A 15,300-nucleotide genomic window follows, 5' to 3' on the forward strand; every position below is an offset into this window, starting at 1 on the left:
CTGCGCGCCCCCCACTGGGGGTCGAGCCCGCAACCCGGGCTTGTGCCCTTGCCCGGAATGGAACCAGGACCTCTCAGCCCATGAGAGGACATTCAACCCACTGAGCACAGCGGCTGGGCTCAGCAAACATCCTTAGACGGGGAGAGTAGCTTTTCCTCGGTTCTTACCTGCCACTGCCTGGGGAAGGAAGAGGAAGGAAGAGGAAGGAAGAGAGAAGGCTGCAGGCTCCTTAAGGAAAAGGTCCTTGACTGCCCTCGCTTGGGGTACCCCACAACCGGGGAGTGGGGCTGAGCGCGCTGGGGCTCAGACTTGTTCACCTGCTGACTGGAAAGCACACATTTTCCTGTCATCACTGTTATTGTTGACTAGTGATTGAGCACCTAGCAAAGGTGGCAAGGAAAAGCAAGAGTCCTTGCCCTCGGGCAATTCCTTTGAGAAGACAGTAGATAAGATAAAGCTAACAATTCTTATACCACATGCTTTTGAAAAGCTGACAATCTGAGGGAGCAAATGGTAAACACTGAATGATGGGGTGCATTTCAAATAAGCAGAGTTATGGGTCAGCAACTATTTCACAAAGCAAAATTGATGGAAAAATAAAATAAATGTTAGTGTCAAAAAAAAAAAAAAACCAAGGGAAAGTGAATTTACATAATGGTAAATTTTCATTTTGTTTTTAAACCCTAACCCGAGGATATTTTTTCATTTATCTTCAGATAGAGTGGGAGGGTGAGAGAGAAACATCAGTGTGAGAGGGTCGCATTGACTGGTTGCCTCCCACAGGACCCTGTCCAGAGCCAGGGACCGATTACGTGCCCTTGACCGGAATAGAATCCGTGACTCTTTGGTCCCCAGGCTGACATTCTAACCGCTGAGCTAAACAGGCCAGGGCACATAATGGTAAGTTTTTTACACTGAATTTTAGAGAAAGAGGAGGCAGAGTGAGAGGAGAGAAAGGTTTGTTGTTCCTCTTATGTGTGCATTCTGTATTCATTGATTGATTCTTGTATGTGCCCTCACCAGGGATCAGACCCACAACTTTGGCATATCTCTAACCAACTAAGCTACCTGGCCAGGGCCAATGACAAGATCTTAAATTTTATCCTGCCCAGTACCTTTTCCTATGTATACACCCACTGCCCAGATTCAGGATTAAAATGGTTTCTCTGACGCTGGGCCCCATGTGAAATCTTGTCACTGTAGTGCCATTCTAGACAAGATTTTTGCTACAAACTGAATGTTTGTGTTCCTTCACAATTGTATGTCGAAACCTAACTCCCAGTGTGTTGGTATTTGCAGGTAGGACCTTTGGGAAGTGCATAGGCCATGAGAATGGAGCCCTCATGAATGGGATGAGAATACTTACAAGAGACCTCAGAGAGCTCCTTTGTCCCTTCTGTCATGCAAGGACAGCATCTATGAACCAAGAAGTGAGCTCAAACCAGACATTGACTCTTGGACATGCTAGCCTCCAGAAGTGTGAGAAGTGAGTGTTGTTTACGCTAGCCTGTGGTATTTTTTGTTATACCAGCCTGAATGGACTGACACAATTTTGTATAACAAGATTATTTCCACGTCCCTGTAGATCTCTCAAAGAGGCAACGGTGGACAGATCAAAGTTGTACACAATGATAAAGTCATTTTTCTGATCCCTTTTTATGAACTGCTCATTCTATACACAAAAAGAGCCAAACCACAGGTTTCTGATTAAACAAGGGAGGTTCAGAACCTATCAAAGAGGACTAGGACTGGCAATTAGGTGAGCCTAAGTCCAAATCTGGCTTGCTACTTTAGTCCTCCGGACGACGCTCTAACTGCTGAGCTAAACCGGTCAGAGCTGGCTTGTTACTATATAATTACCTAAGTCATGACCCTCTCTGAGCTTCAGTTTCCTCATCTTTCAAATGGCGTTAATAATAACTGTCTCATAAGGTTGCTTTGCCATTAGCGAGATAACACATACATTTCTTGGCTCAAAATACAGACAAAAACAGGCACTCAGAAAATAATGTAGCAGAGGCGGTGGGGAGGGTGTCAATGGGGGAAAAAGGACTCCTGGCCAGTTTGGCTCAGAGGTTAGAGCGTTGGCCCCGTGGACCAGGGAGTCCCGGGTTCAGTTTCGGCTAAGGGCATGTACCTTGGTTGTTGTTCGGTCCCTGGCCCTGGTTGGATCGTGGGGGAGGCAGCCACTTGATGTGTCCCTTTCACGTGAATGTTTCCCTCTCTCTCCCTTCCTCTCTCTCCCTCCCACTCTATCTCAACAAAAAATGGAAAAATGTCCTCAAGTGAGGATTTAAAAAAAAAAGAAAGGAAAAGAAAAAGGAGAAACATCTGTAACAAAAATAAATTAATAAAAATAAGTAAATAGCTCTGGTTGGTTTGGTTCAGCGGTTAGAGCATCGGCCTGCAGTCCAGAGAGACCCGGGTTCGGTTCCCACTAAGGGCATGTACCTCATTTGCAGTTTGTCCCCGGCCCTGGTTGGGTCGTGCAGGTGGCAGCCACTCGATGTGTCACTTTTACATCGATGTTTCTCTGTCTCTCTTTCTCTCTCCCTCTCTCTCTCTCTCTCTCCCTCCCTCCCACTCTATCTGAACAAAAACTGAAAAAATGTCCTCAGGTGAGGGTAAAAAATAAATAAAAAGAAGATAATGTGGGAAGGGCTCTGATGAGGAGGACACCCCTCCATATAGCCCAGATTCATGAGTAACACAAAAAAATATGGTCAGTTGTTCTGAGAAAGGAATGAGTCATGTTCTACTTCCAAGGCCCTGGAAGTAGACAGAGATGATAAATAAATGATACACAATGAGTGGGCCTGAGTCCTGATTGAAACCCGGTGCTCATTGTAGAGTGGCTCTGCCTTTTCTCCAGAGCTCGTTGACTACAAATGAGATTTGCTAGCAAACTATTCATCAAAATAATCACATTTTGATGGGATAACCTGAGGGTTTCAGCATTTCATATGAAGGGATTTTACCTACTGTAATGTCTCACTGGGACATTTGGCAGTGTCTGGGGACGTTTTTTGATGTTTGTGACTAATGGGGTAGAAGGCATATGATTGGCATCTAGTGGGTAGAGTCCAGAAACGCCACTGAATATCCTGCAGTGCACAGGACAGTACTTCGAAACAGTTTTCCAGTCCCAAATGTCAGTGGTGCTGAGATCTAGAAACTGTGATCTAGAGGAACTATTTGAAGAAGCCAGACCTAAAGCAAAACTATATAATCTTCCTAGAGCCAGCAGGACAATAGACTGTTTCAGTTGTTTGTATATGAAAGACTTATGTATCCTCACTGGGCCTGTTTCATGGTCTGAGAAACGAGAGTATTGGATTACATCTTGTAGAAAGTCCTTTCCAGCTTGAACTAAAGTACATGAATCAATACATGTATAGGATTAGGATGCAATTACTACAGGGGCCATAAAATTGAGGTATAACCCTGGCTGGGTAGCTCAGTTGGTTAGAACTTCATCCCCATAAGCTAAGGTTGAGGGTTTGATCTCTGGTCAGGGCACATACAGAAGCAACCACTGAATACATAAATAAGTGAAACAACAAATGGATGTTTCTCTTTCTCAAAAATCAATCCATAAAAAAACTTTTTTAAATAAAATAAAATTGAGGGGTGGAGGTCAGTCCAGGTGCTAGTCTGTCTGTACACCTTCACCTTCCAGATTTTCTGGAGTCAAGTGCAGAGTCCATTCATCAAAAGTATATGGAAAAGCTTCTGTAGGTGCTTAAGTGTTAGAGGGGTGTAAAGAGGAAGTAGATACAGTTTTTGGCCTTGAGTCACCCACAATGTAGGAAGGAGGAAAAAGCAAGGATGACCATAATATTAGACTAAAACTAGTGGCAGGGAGACCAACATTGAGCATGTAAGTATCAGACACTAGGATAAGCATTCAGCATACTTTTTTCACGAATCCTCACTACTTCCCACTATTTATGCCCATTTCTCAGGTAAGGAAACTAAATTTCAGGAAGGTTAAGCAGTTTGTGCACAGTCAGAGAGTGATGATTAGTGGAGCCCAGGTAGGAATTATTTACTCCATGGCTTGAACTTTTAAAAATCTTCCTAGTAATTCTTATGTTCTCTCCCCTCGCAGGGAAGCTGGCACCATCCACAGAGAATAATACAAGGTACAGCCCATTGCAGTGGACTTCAAAGGATGGCTCAGATTATTTTGTAACTCAGATTTGGATCTGAATAAGTATCACTTGAAACACATGGAGTTTAGCTTGGAAATATTTTTGTTGTGGGTATCATTTATTGTAACAAAATTTCTGCAGTAGATATAGCAAAGTTTCTTGCTAAAAATTAACTGTTTCTAAGATTTGAGTGTGGTAAGAGAGCAGACTGACCTTTTAGGAGCAAATATGAATATCTCTACCCCAGTGTAGCATAGACCTAAAATTAGTTATAATATAACTTCTACTTGTACTTTTTTTCCCCTTTATTGATTTTTGGAGAGAGGAGAAGTGAAAGGGGGAGAGAGATAAAAACATCGATGAGAGAGAACATGGATTGGCTGCCTCCTGCATGCCCCCCATTGGGGGTCGGGCCCACAACCTGGGCATGTGTCCTGACCTGGAATTGAACCAGCAACCTCCTGGTGCATGGGTTGATGCTCAACCAGTGAGCCACACTGGCCGGGCTCTACTTGTACTTTTAATTTTGAAAAGCATGTGTTGATTTGTTTAACAGATAGCTATGAAGCACATGACATTACAGTGTGCTGGGGACATTAGGGCATACAAAAGAATCTAGCCAGAAAAATGAAATATTAAAAACTAAAGAGGCCCTGGCCGGTTTGGCTCAGCACCGACCTGCGGACCAGAGAGTCTTGGGTTCGGTTCCCTCTAGGGGCACATACCAAAAAACATTGAAAAATAAATAAATAAAAGCTAAAGAGTAAAAAAGGTAATAGTTCTCAACTGGGGTGATTTTATTTTATTTATTTACTTATTTTTTTAATCCTCACCCGAGGACATTTTTTGATATTTTATTCAGATAGAGTGGGAGGGAGAGAGAGAGAGAGAGAGAAACATCCACGTGAAAGGGACACATCGAGTGACTGCCACCCACACGACCCAACCAGGGCTGGGGACAAACTGCAACTGAGGTATGTGCCCTTAGCAGGAACCGAACCCGGGTCTCTCCAGACCGCAGGTGGATGCTCTAACCGCTGAGCAAGACCAACTGGGGCTCAACTGGGGCGATTTTATAGCGATGTCTGGAGGCATTTTTGGTCGTCACGGCTGGAGGGGTACTGCTGATGTCTAGCGGGTAGAGGCCAGGAATACTGCTGGAACCCTAAAATGCACGAGACAGCCCCTCACGACAAAGAATTATCCAGCTCAAAATGTCAGTGGTGCTGAGGTTGAGAACCCTTGATGTAATCACATGCAACTGGGTAATGCTCACTCTGAGAGTTATGGAAGTTGAAAGAAGAGACTAACAGCCATCAACCGGAATAATCCGGAAGGTTTCAGAGGAGAGGGGATGGACTTGGTCTTGAAGGAGTTAGGGTGGAGGACGGGAGGGGCCTGGAGGGGGCACTCCAAGGAGGGAAGGTCGCATGAGCCAAAGTGCTGAGGCAGAGCTGGGACGGTCCTGCCCCTGGAGAGAGCACTGTCTCCACACCTGCGGGGCGGGTCAGGAGAGCACATCTCCGGTGAAATCTGAGGAACCACAGCACAGAGGAGCTCCAGGGGGTCCCTGGGAGGGGAGTGGGAGCCTGTCCTCCTCTTGCCTGTGTCCTGGGCTTTCCCCACTGTAGTCCGCTTTACCTGGGCCAGGCCCCACGTCGCCCTGCTGTCTGCCACCAGGAGCCAAATGGAACCATCGAGGCATCACCCAAACAGAAGCTTCCTTCTGCCCTGAATCCAGCTGGCCTTCTCTGTCTTGATTTGAAAATACACCCTACAGAGACCTACACACACACACACACACACACACACACACACACACACACACTTCTCAGGCAAGAAATACAGAAAGAAACTGGTAGAAAAAGGAATCATATTCTCAAGAGCACAAACACACAGTTGATATGGAGCATCAGTCGACAGACTAGCTGGGCCGACAAGTCGCTGGGCAATATAAATAGCTTCTGGAGGCCAGGACACCATCACCGTGGGCGAAGAAGCCACAGCACAGGAGTAGCAGAATGAAGAGGCTGGGACAGGTGAGACAGTGTTGCCAGAGCAGTTGAAATGTGGAGAAAATGTCACCTGGTGGAGCGATAGGCACAACCGGGAGGACCCCATCAGACACTCTGAGGAGCAGGGCAAAGATACCAAGAGAACAAAGGCTGGTGTGCGTCTGAGGACGGAGGAGCCAGATCCCAGAGATCAGCACACAACTTCACTTTCTGGCTGGTATCTCTCCTCTTCAATCTGCATTTGGGGAAGAAGGGACTTGGAGCAGCATCAAGGAGAAGGGTCAGAAAGGAGAATGAAGGGCAGGAAAAAGAAAGTGAGGCAGGCCCTGGCCGGTTTGGCTCAGTGGTTAGAGCGTCGGCCTGCAGTCCTGAGAGACCCGGGTTCGGTTCCTGCTAAGGGCATGTACCTCGGTTGCAGTTTGTCCCCGGCTCTGATCAGTCGTGCAGGTGGCAGCCACTCGATGTGTTTCTTTCACATCGATGTTTCTCTCTCTCTCTCTGTTCCTCTCTCTCCCTCCCACTCTACATGAACAAAAAATGGAAAAATGTCCTCGGGTGAGGATAAAAAAAAAAGAAAGTGAGGCAGGGTTTTAGGCCAGAGGAGATGATGTGGGTCCTGGGATTTGGGGAAAGCACCAACTGGACTGCCAGGTGCTGCCACAGGCTCAGGACTCATCCACTTATGCCCAGACACTGGGGAGGTGAGTGAAGTCACGTGAGAAAGAACAACTGTGAAGATGAGAGATTAGAGGTCCTGCAGGAGGAGGAGCCCGAGCCTGGGTCTCAATCCCACCTCTGCCAGCCACCCATGTCCAAGCAGTGGGGTCAGTGGGAGGAAGCAGTACCCAGGCACCACCCCCAAGACTCTACTCCCTTACCCCTCCTCGTCCCAGCCTTGGCCTCCAGGGCTTTTGCGTCTCCAGGGAGGATGAGGCTGCGGTCATGAAGAGTTGGTGCATGGGTGCGGGTGGAGTGGAGCGGAGCCACAAGCGGGGGTCACCCATCCAGGAAAGATCTATACCAAGTCTATAGCTCCTCCTCGCACCCTTGACCAGAGCATCCTCTGCACTGAGATGCCCTTCCCCTCACCCCCAGGGGCACAGGAGGAACAAGAGCCTGTCTTTGAGGGTAGTCCACCCACCTGCCCTGGCCTTTATTTCCAACCATTTCCCAGCCTGGCCTCATAAGAAAAATGTAAGCCATGTGAAAAGCTCACTTTTCTCTTGCCTGGGAGGCCCTGATATTATCCCAGCCGCAGCAAGCCCCACCATCGCCCCACCATCGCCCCAGCCACCCTTGCCTCCTGCCCAGGGCTTGAAGGCAGAGGGATGCAGAGTGCTCGTGCTGCCAGTGTGGGCCCAGGCTGCCAGGGCAGACCCCACCTGGTCACTGCATCACCTGGCACAGGGAGTGGCTGCTGTGGGTACCTTTCAGTTTCCAGGGTGCCATGAGGGTTCTCAAGTTTGCAAAGAGCCCAGCCTCCCTCCTGTCTGCCTAAGCCGGTCTTCTCCTGCCTAAGGTCAGAGGAGGCAAGCAGGACAGAGGGCAGAAGGAGAGAGGTGAACAGGGGTCTCCACCTTAGGGAGAATGCCTGGATGTTGGGGGGAGGGCAGTCACAGGAGTAGTAGCTCCAGGCCCACCTCACTCCCCCAAGCCTCCCTCTGCTCCCAGGCATTGCCTCCCACTTGCCCAATCCATCAGAGGGCACTTAGGGGAGCATGACCTCCCCACCCTCCTGCCAGCCTTGAGACGCTGTTGGTTCCCACGTGCTGTTTCTCCCTCCTGTGACACACCGGAGCGGACCTGTGAGAGGAATGATCAGTTCTTCTGTTTCCATCTCCTCTCCCCAAGCTCACAGCTCAGACCTCAGCTCAGTCCTCAGGGCTGCCCAGGGTTTCCTGCTGCAGACTTGGGCCCCTTGGCTGGTCCCCAGGGCCATGAGCAGGCCTCAGCCCCACCTGGTTACCTGCAGGCTGGAGCTGTATCCACAGCACCGCTCTCCTCTCCCTTAGGTGTGTCTGCAGCTTGGCCTGCGCCACAGGGGAGGGCTGAGACACCAAAGTACCAGAAGGAGCAACCTGGGGCTGAAACGGAGGCAACATATCTTCCCAACTAAGTACAGAGGGGGCCTGATGAGGTCAGACCGGGTGAGACGTGGTGGGAAAACTGGCTGAGAAAGATTATCTTAAAATTACGCTTAAAGCCCTGGCCGGTTTGGCTCAGCGGTTAGAGCATCGGCCTGCGGTCCAGAGAGACCCGGGTTCGGTTCCCGCTAAGGGCACGTACCTCGGTTGCAGTTTGTCCCCGGCCCTGGTTGGGTTGTGTGGGTGGCAGCCACTCGATGTGTCCCTTTCACGTGGATGTCTCTCTCTCTCCTTCTCTCTCTCTCTTTCTCCCCCCCCCCCCTTCTCCCTCTCCCTCTCCCTCCCACTCTATCTGAACAAAAAATGGAAAAATGTCCTCTGGTGAGGATAAAAAAAAAAATTACTCTTAAAGCCCTGGCCAGTTTGGCTCAGCGGTTAGAGCGTCGGCCTGCGGTCCAGAGAGACCCGGGTTCGGTTCCCGCTAAGGGCATGTACCTCAGTTGCAGTTGCAGTTTGTCCCCGGCCTCAGTTGGGGTCATGTGGGTGGCAACCAGTAAATGCGTCTCTCTCACATCGATGTTTCTCTCTCTTTCTCCTTCTCTCCTTCTCTCCCTATCTGAAGATAAATGAAAAAGAAAAAAATTACTCTTGAAAATTGAGATAGAGAGGCCCAGAAGTGAGAGGTGCTGCATCAGGACTGAGAGATGAACTGTTCGTGGAGATTATTGCAAAAGATGCCTACTGCTGTGCTCAACAAGGAAAGAGGAAAACCCTCCAGAGGAGAGATTTGGATAATGCAATAGAAGCTGTGGATAAATTTGCTTTTCTGGGAGGTACTTTGGATTGGTTGCTGAGCGGGCCGTGTTTGTGAGCCTTCACCTGGACCTTCAGCTAGCCCTCTGCACGCCTCAGTTTTGAAGAACAGAGTCCTTGGAAAGTCACACTTACATGCTTTTCCTGTTCCAATGTCACCTAAGCCGAATAAACAGAGATCTCACCTGTTAGTTTTTCTCTACGGGGTCTTCTACTGCTGTCTTCCATTTCTGGCCTAGATACAGCTGCTGCTGCTGCTGCTGCTTGAGGCAGAGACAAAGAAGATGATTTGTGTTGGCTGCTTAATGAATGATGGGGACCAGAATAAAGGTCTCTGATCAACTTCAAAAAATAAAAATAAAAAATTGAGATATAATTCACATCTCACAAAACTCACCATTTTAAAGTGTACGGTTCAGCCCTGGCCAGTTTGGCTCAGCGGTTAGAGCATCGGCCTGCGGTCCAGAGAGACCCAGGTTCGGTTCCCGCTAAGGGCACGTACCTCGATTGCAGTTTGTCCCCGACCCTGGTTGGGTCATGTGGGTGGCAGCCACTCGATGTGTTCCTTTCACGTCGATGTTTCTCTCTCTCTCTCTGTTCCTCTCTCTCCCTCCCACTCTACCTGAACAAAGAATGGAAAAATGTCCTCGGGTGAGGATGATAAAAAAAATAAATAAAGTGTACGGTTCAATGCTTTTTAGTAATCACAAGATTTTACAACCATCAGCACTAATTCCAAAACATTTACATCACCCTAGAAAGGAGCCCAACACCCATTAGCTGTCACTCCCCATTCTTTCCTCCCTCCAGTTCTTGGCAACCACCAATCTACATCCTGTCTCTATATATTTGCCTATTCTGGGCTTTTCATACAAATGGGATCATACAATATGTGGCCTTTTGTGTCTGGCTTTTAATTTACTTTAAAAATTTTATTTAGCCCAGCCCCTGTGGCTCAGTGGTTGAGCGTTGGCCCATGAACCAAGAGGTCACTGGTTCAATTCCCGGTCAGCACACATGCCCAAGTTGTGGGCCAAATTCCCAGTGGGGGACATGCAGGAGGCAGCCAATCGATGTTCTCTCTCATCAATGTTTCTAACTCTCTCTCCCTCTCCCTTCCTTTTTCTCTAAAATCAATAAAGAAAAATATTTTTAAAAATGTCTTATAAATGTTATTTACATACCTACCTGGCAGGAGAGATACCATGATCACGAAGGTGGTTTTCCCAGGGCGAGGCTTATGCATTGCTCTTCGGATGTGCTGACCCCTGCGATTTCCCCAAATGTGGGGAACTCGACTGCACAATTTGTGGTAGTGGGGGGATTACATTCACGTTCTCCCTTGAAAATAAAATTTATTTACATACAGTAAAATTCACTTTGACATGCAGTTCTGAGTTTTGACAAGGTATAGAATCATGTAAGCACCAACACTATCAAGTTATCAAGCAGTTCCCATTACCTCACACTACCCTTTGTAGACAGTTGTCCCCCACCCACCACCCACCACCCCTGGCAGCCCTAATCTATTTTCCTATAAGTTTTCCTTTTCCAAAGTGTCCTATAAGTGTAATCAAATATGTAGATTTTCAAGTCTGACTTCTTTCACTTAGAATGGTGCATTGAAGATTCATCCATATTGTTACCTTTATCAGTAGTTTCTTTTTCTTTTCTTTCTTCGTTTCTTTCTTTTTGTTAATTCTCATGTGAGGATATTCTTTCATTGATTTTCAGATAGAGTGGAACGGAGAGGGGGTTGGGGGAAGAGAGAGAAACATCGATGCCAGAGAGACACATCAATTGGTTGCCTTCTGCACGGTTGGGGTCCGGGATCAAACCTGAAATTCCCTGTACCCTTGACTGGGAATTGAACCAACGATCCCTCAGTCCGAGGGCTGACGCTATAACCACTGAGCCAAACCAGCCAGGGTGTAGTTCTTTTTTCATTGTCAAGTGGTATTCCACTGTATGGTTATTTCACAGGTTACTTATCCACTCACCAGTTGAAGGACATTTGAGGTATTTTCAGTTTGGTGCAGTTATACATAAAGCCACTGTAGACATTCACATACAGGTTTTTGTGTAAACATAAGTTTGCATTTCTCTTGGGTAAATAGTGGGATTGATGGGGCATAGAGTAAGAGTATGTTTAATTTTATAAGACACTGCTAATCTGTTTCCCAAAGTATCCATACCATTTTTGCATTCTTAGTTCTAGTTGCTCTGCATTTGGTATGGTCTGTTTGTTCGTCTGTTTGCCATTCTAATAAGTGTTATAAAAAGAACTTCAAATTCGTTTGAAACCATACATATAGTGAGTAGCAGAGCTAATATTTTAGTTGTAATCTATTAGTCTCCAAAATCCATTCTTTTTTTTTTTTTTTTTCCTGCACATACTGCTCTTTAAATGACTTATTTACTCCAGTGGCCCAAAGCTAAAGCTTGGCTTCTCGCCTTCCTTCCCAACAGCATGAGTGTCAGTACCCGCTCCAGCATCTCCACCAACTATTGGACCCTGGGCTCCATGCAGTTGCCCAGCCACCAGGCCTGGCAAGCCAGCAGTGCAGCCAGCATCTGTGCCAGCTCAGCTCTCAGATCTGTGTCCCACACCACCAGCATCTGGGGCAGCTGGTGGTTCAGGGACCTGGCTGTGAGCATGGCCAGGGGTCTAGGGGGGCAGAGGGGGCATCCAGAGAGAACGAGACTATTCAACGCCTGAATGACCATCTATACCTCCTATCTGGAGAGGGTGAGGAGCCTGGAGGCTGATGATCAGAGACTGGAGAGCAAAATTCCAGAACACTTGGAGAAGTGACCCCAGGTCAGAGACTGGGGATATTACTTCACGACTATTGAGGACCCGAGTGCTCAGATCTTTGCAAGTTCTGTGGACAATGCCTACATCGTTCTGCAGATTGACAATGCACATCCTGCTGCTGGTGACCTCAGAGTCAAGTATGAGATGGAGCTGGCCATGTGCCAGTCTGTGGAGAGTAACATTAATGGGCTCTGAAGTGTCACCGAAGACATCGCTATTACTAGGCTCCAGCTGGAGACAGAGATCAAGGCTCTCAAGAATGAACTGTTCTTCATGAAGAAGAATCACAGGGAGGAAGAAAAAGGTCTACAAAACCAGATTGCCAACTCTGGGTTGGCTATCGAGTTGAATGCCCCCCAAATCAGCAAGACCATGGCAGGCATTCGTATGATGAGCAGGCTGGGAAGAAGCGACAAGAGTGAGAGAAGTACTGGTCCCAGCAGATTGAGGAGAGCATCACAGTGGTCCCCTCGCAGACCGCTGAGATAGGAGCTGCTGAGATGACACTCATGGGGCTGAGAGGAGAAGTGCAGACCAGTCCTTGGAGATCCGCCTGGACTAATGAGAAATCGAAGGCCAGCTTGGAGAACAGCCTGAGGGAGGTGGAGATGCGCTATGCCATGCAGATGGAACAGCTCAACGAGATCCTGCTGCACCTGGGGTCAGAGCCAGCCCAGACCTGGGCAGAGGGGCAGCACTAGGCCCAGGAGTATGAGGCCCTGCTGAACATCAAGGTCAGGTCGGAGACTGAGAGTGCCACCTGCTGGACTTCAATCTTGGTGACACCCTGGACAACTGCAACTCTAGTCAATCCGCCCAAAAGACCACCACCCACAGGAATGTGGAGGGCAAACTGGCATGTGTGGTCAGTGATACCAAGGTTCTGAGGCATTAAGGCAGCAGAAGTGGGGCATCCATTGCGGGGCAGGAGGTCAATAAAAAGTTCAGAGATCACTGAACTTTAAAAAAATAAAAACAATTAATTTACTCTACCTTGACTCATGGCACAGTGGTGGGTAACTGGTAAATACATTCCACCAGTAAGAACAGTCTAGGCTATGTCACAATAAGATCAACAACAACAATAAAACTGAACTCCCAGTGACTTCAAATACCAAAGATTTCTTTCTCATTTGTCCTGCATACCCATTGTGGGTCAGATGAGGCCCCTGCTCCATGTTCTCCACACTCCAAACTTCAGGCTGATACAGCCACTAGCTGGAGCATGACCACTTGCTGTGACAGAGGAGACAAGGATTCTGAAGGGCCACAACAGCAATTAAATGCTGCAGCCTGGAGGTAATGCTATCACTTCGCCTACATCTCCTGGCCATATCCAGTCTGCGGCCACACCCAATCACCAGCGACCAGGCAGTGCAATCCTAAATGGGCCAGAAGGTAGAAAGGAGGAAAACTTTGGAGAAAAGCTTTAAAACCTACCATATGTATTATAGATAATTTTTAATTCTTTAGAAGGGGCAGTGCAACACGAAGTGCAAAGGGGTTCGCATAAATCATTGCATTATTCTAAAGATTAGTCCTGTCCAGGATGTTCATCACCCTCTTCCCAGTAGCCACAGAAAGGCTTGGCTGGGCACAGAGGCCCTGCAACTACATAGACAGACCCTCTGGCTTTCCTCTTTTCTAGATTCAGGAAGAGCCCACACCACTTATAAACATAGTTTACTTTAAGGCCTTGCAACAGACTGAAAATGCAAGCCTTTGCCCCTTACTTCATTCCTTGGATTCATATTGTTATTCCAGCCCTGCCCTAGCTCCCTTTGATCTGTGACTGTTGCCCTTCTTTCTGGGAGTAGATACCAGGAATGCCCTGAGCCTCGGGGTCATAAAGCTCTAGGACAGCTTCTGCAGGATAAAGCAGGGAGCTGTGGGAAACGACACCTCCTCTCCACATCCTGCCTGAGGCCTTGGATGAGCCTTCAGAAAGTCTCCAAGCCAAAGCTCTTAGGACTAGAACAACTGATGGTATAGTGAGTTACTATGAGCCTGGCAGACAGAAAGCATAGCCTTCCAGTTCCTCCTATATCAGCTGTGTGACTGGGGGCAGAAATTCTCTGAGTTGTTTCTTCATCTGAAAAATAAGGATGGTTATGACCTCTGTTAATGTGCTGTGAGGAGTAGCAGTTTGTAAATGAAGCATCTGGCACATTGTCATGGCTTAATAAATGGTAGCGATCATGATACTCAGAGCTAAATAGAAGCCCTGTGTACTTTCATACAAACTCCGCAGAATTAGTTGTAGGGGCTTGGGACTTAATTTCCTTTGACCTTGGGCTATGTTTATTTATTTATTTATTTATTTTTTATCCTCACTCGAGGACATTTTTCCATTTTTTTATTTAGATAGAGTGGGAGGGAGAGAGAGAGAGAAACATCGACGTGAAAGGGACACATCGAGTGGCTGCCATCTGGACGACCCAACCAGAGCCGGGGACAAACTGCAACCGAGGTACATGCCCTTAGCGGGAACCGAACCCAGGCCCCTCCGGACCAGAGGTCGACGCTCTAACCGCTGAGCCAAACTAGCCAGGGCTGACCTTGTGCTATGTTTAGAGATAAAGGATGAAGTGTTCTTGTTAACTGGTTAAAACTAGTGCACTGTTACTGTTTTTATTACATGTGCACACCTAATTTACATGGACGAAATATAAGCCCAGTATAAATATGGATGTAATCATCAAAAATCCAAATGGTGATTAAAAAGAAATCTAGAAAAACTTTTTGCTAAGATCTACTGCCAAAAAGCCTTAAGCAAGTAAAAATTAGCTTTCATTTCTTTTACTTTTCACATTGCTGTTCTGGTATTATTTCTTGAGTTTCTAATTACTTTATGTATTATGGTACAGTGGCTAATAAAACAAAAAATCTGGAAACATTTAAGTACCCTTTTTCAAAACAGATTGGCTTGGATGGCTATACTTAAACCTATGTCTGGGACTGAAACAAGGCTGCCCCCTTCTGGGAGTTTCAAGTACTACAGTGACCCCATAACCCAGTCGGCCATTTGGCGAATACAGCCGAGAAGGGGCCTTAGGTGAACCCAGGCCCTCTCTTTCCATCTTCCTATCTGTGAGTCTGCAGGTCTCCCCATGCTGTGCAGACCAGATGACAGCAGTGGCCCTCAGATGTTCTGGACTTTTGTTACTCTTTGAGGAAAGAGATCACATCTTTTACTTCCCAACAATGCCTTACCTTGGTATGTAATTTAAAGAGCTGTTTTAGCTCCGCTGGTGTGGCTCAGCGGTTTGATCAGTCCTCCTATGGACTGATCAGTCCGAATCATTCTTGATCAGGGTACATCCCCAGTGGGGGCCAATGATGTTTCTATCTCTCTTTCCCTTCCTCTCTCTAAATAATCAATAAAAGCATTTTAAAAATAAGTAGAGAGCCGTTTC

At 47.3% G+C, this 15,300-nt stretch overlaps 1 non-coding gene and 1 pseudogene across 1 annotated transcript; both read left to right on the forward strand.

Annotated features, from left to right (window-relative positions):
• The first annotated feature begins 10,246 nt into the window (after positions 1-10,246).
• Positions 10,247-10,411, forward strand: LOC118620649. Its single transcript, XR_004957524.1, has one exon. It is a non-coding gene; the product is annotated as a U1 spliceosomal RNA (small nuclear RNA).
• Positions 10,412-11,536: 1,125 nt separating this feature from the next.
• Positions 11,537-12,779, forward strand: LOC118619561 (annotated as a pseudogene).
• Positions 12,780-15,300: the final 2,521 nt, after the last annotated feature.

The sequence above is a fragment of the Molossus molossus genome, unplaced genomic scaffold (assembly GCF_014108415.1).
Source record: "Molossus molossus isolate mMolMol1 unplaced genomic scaffold, mMolMol1.p scaffold_m16_p_7, whole genome shotgun sequence".
Taxonomy (NCBI): domain Eukaryota; kingdom Metazoa; phylum Chordata; class Mammalia; order Chiroptera; family Molossidae; genus Molossus; species Molossus molossus.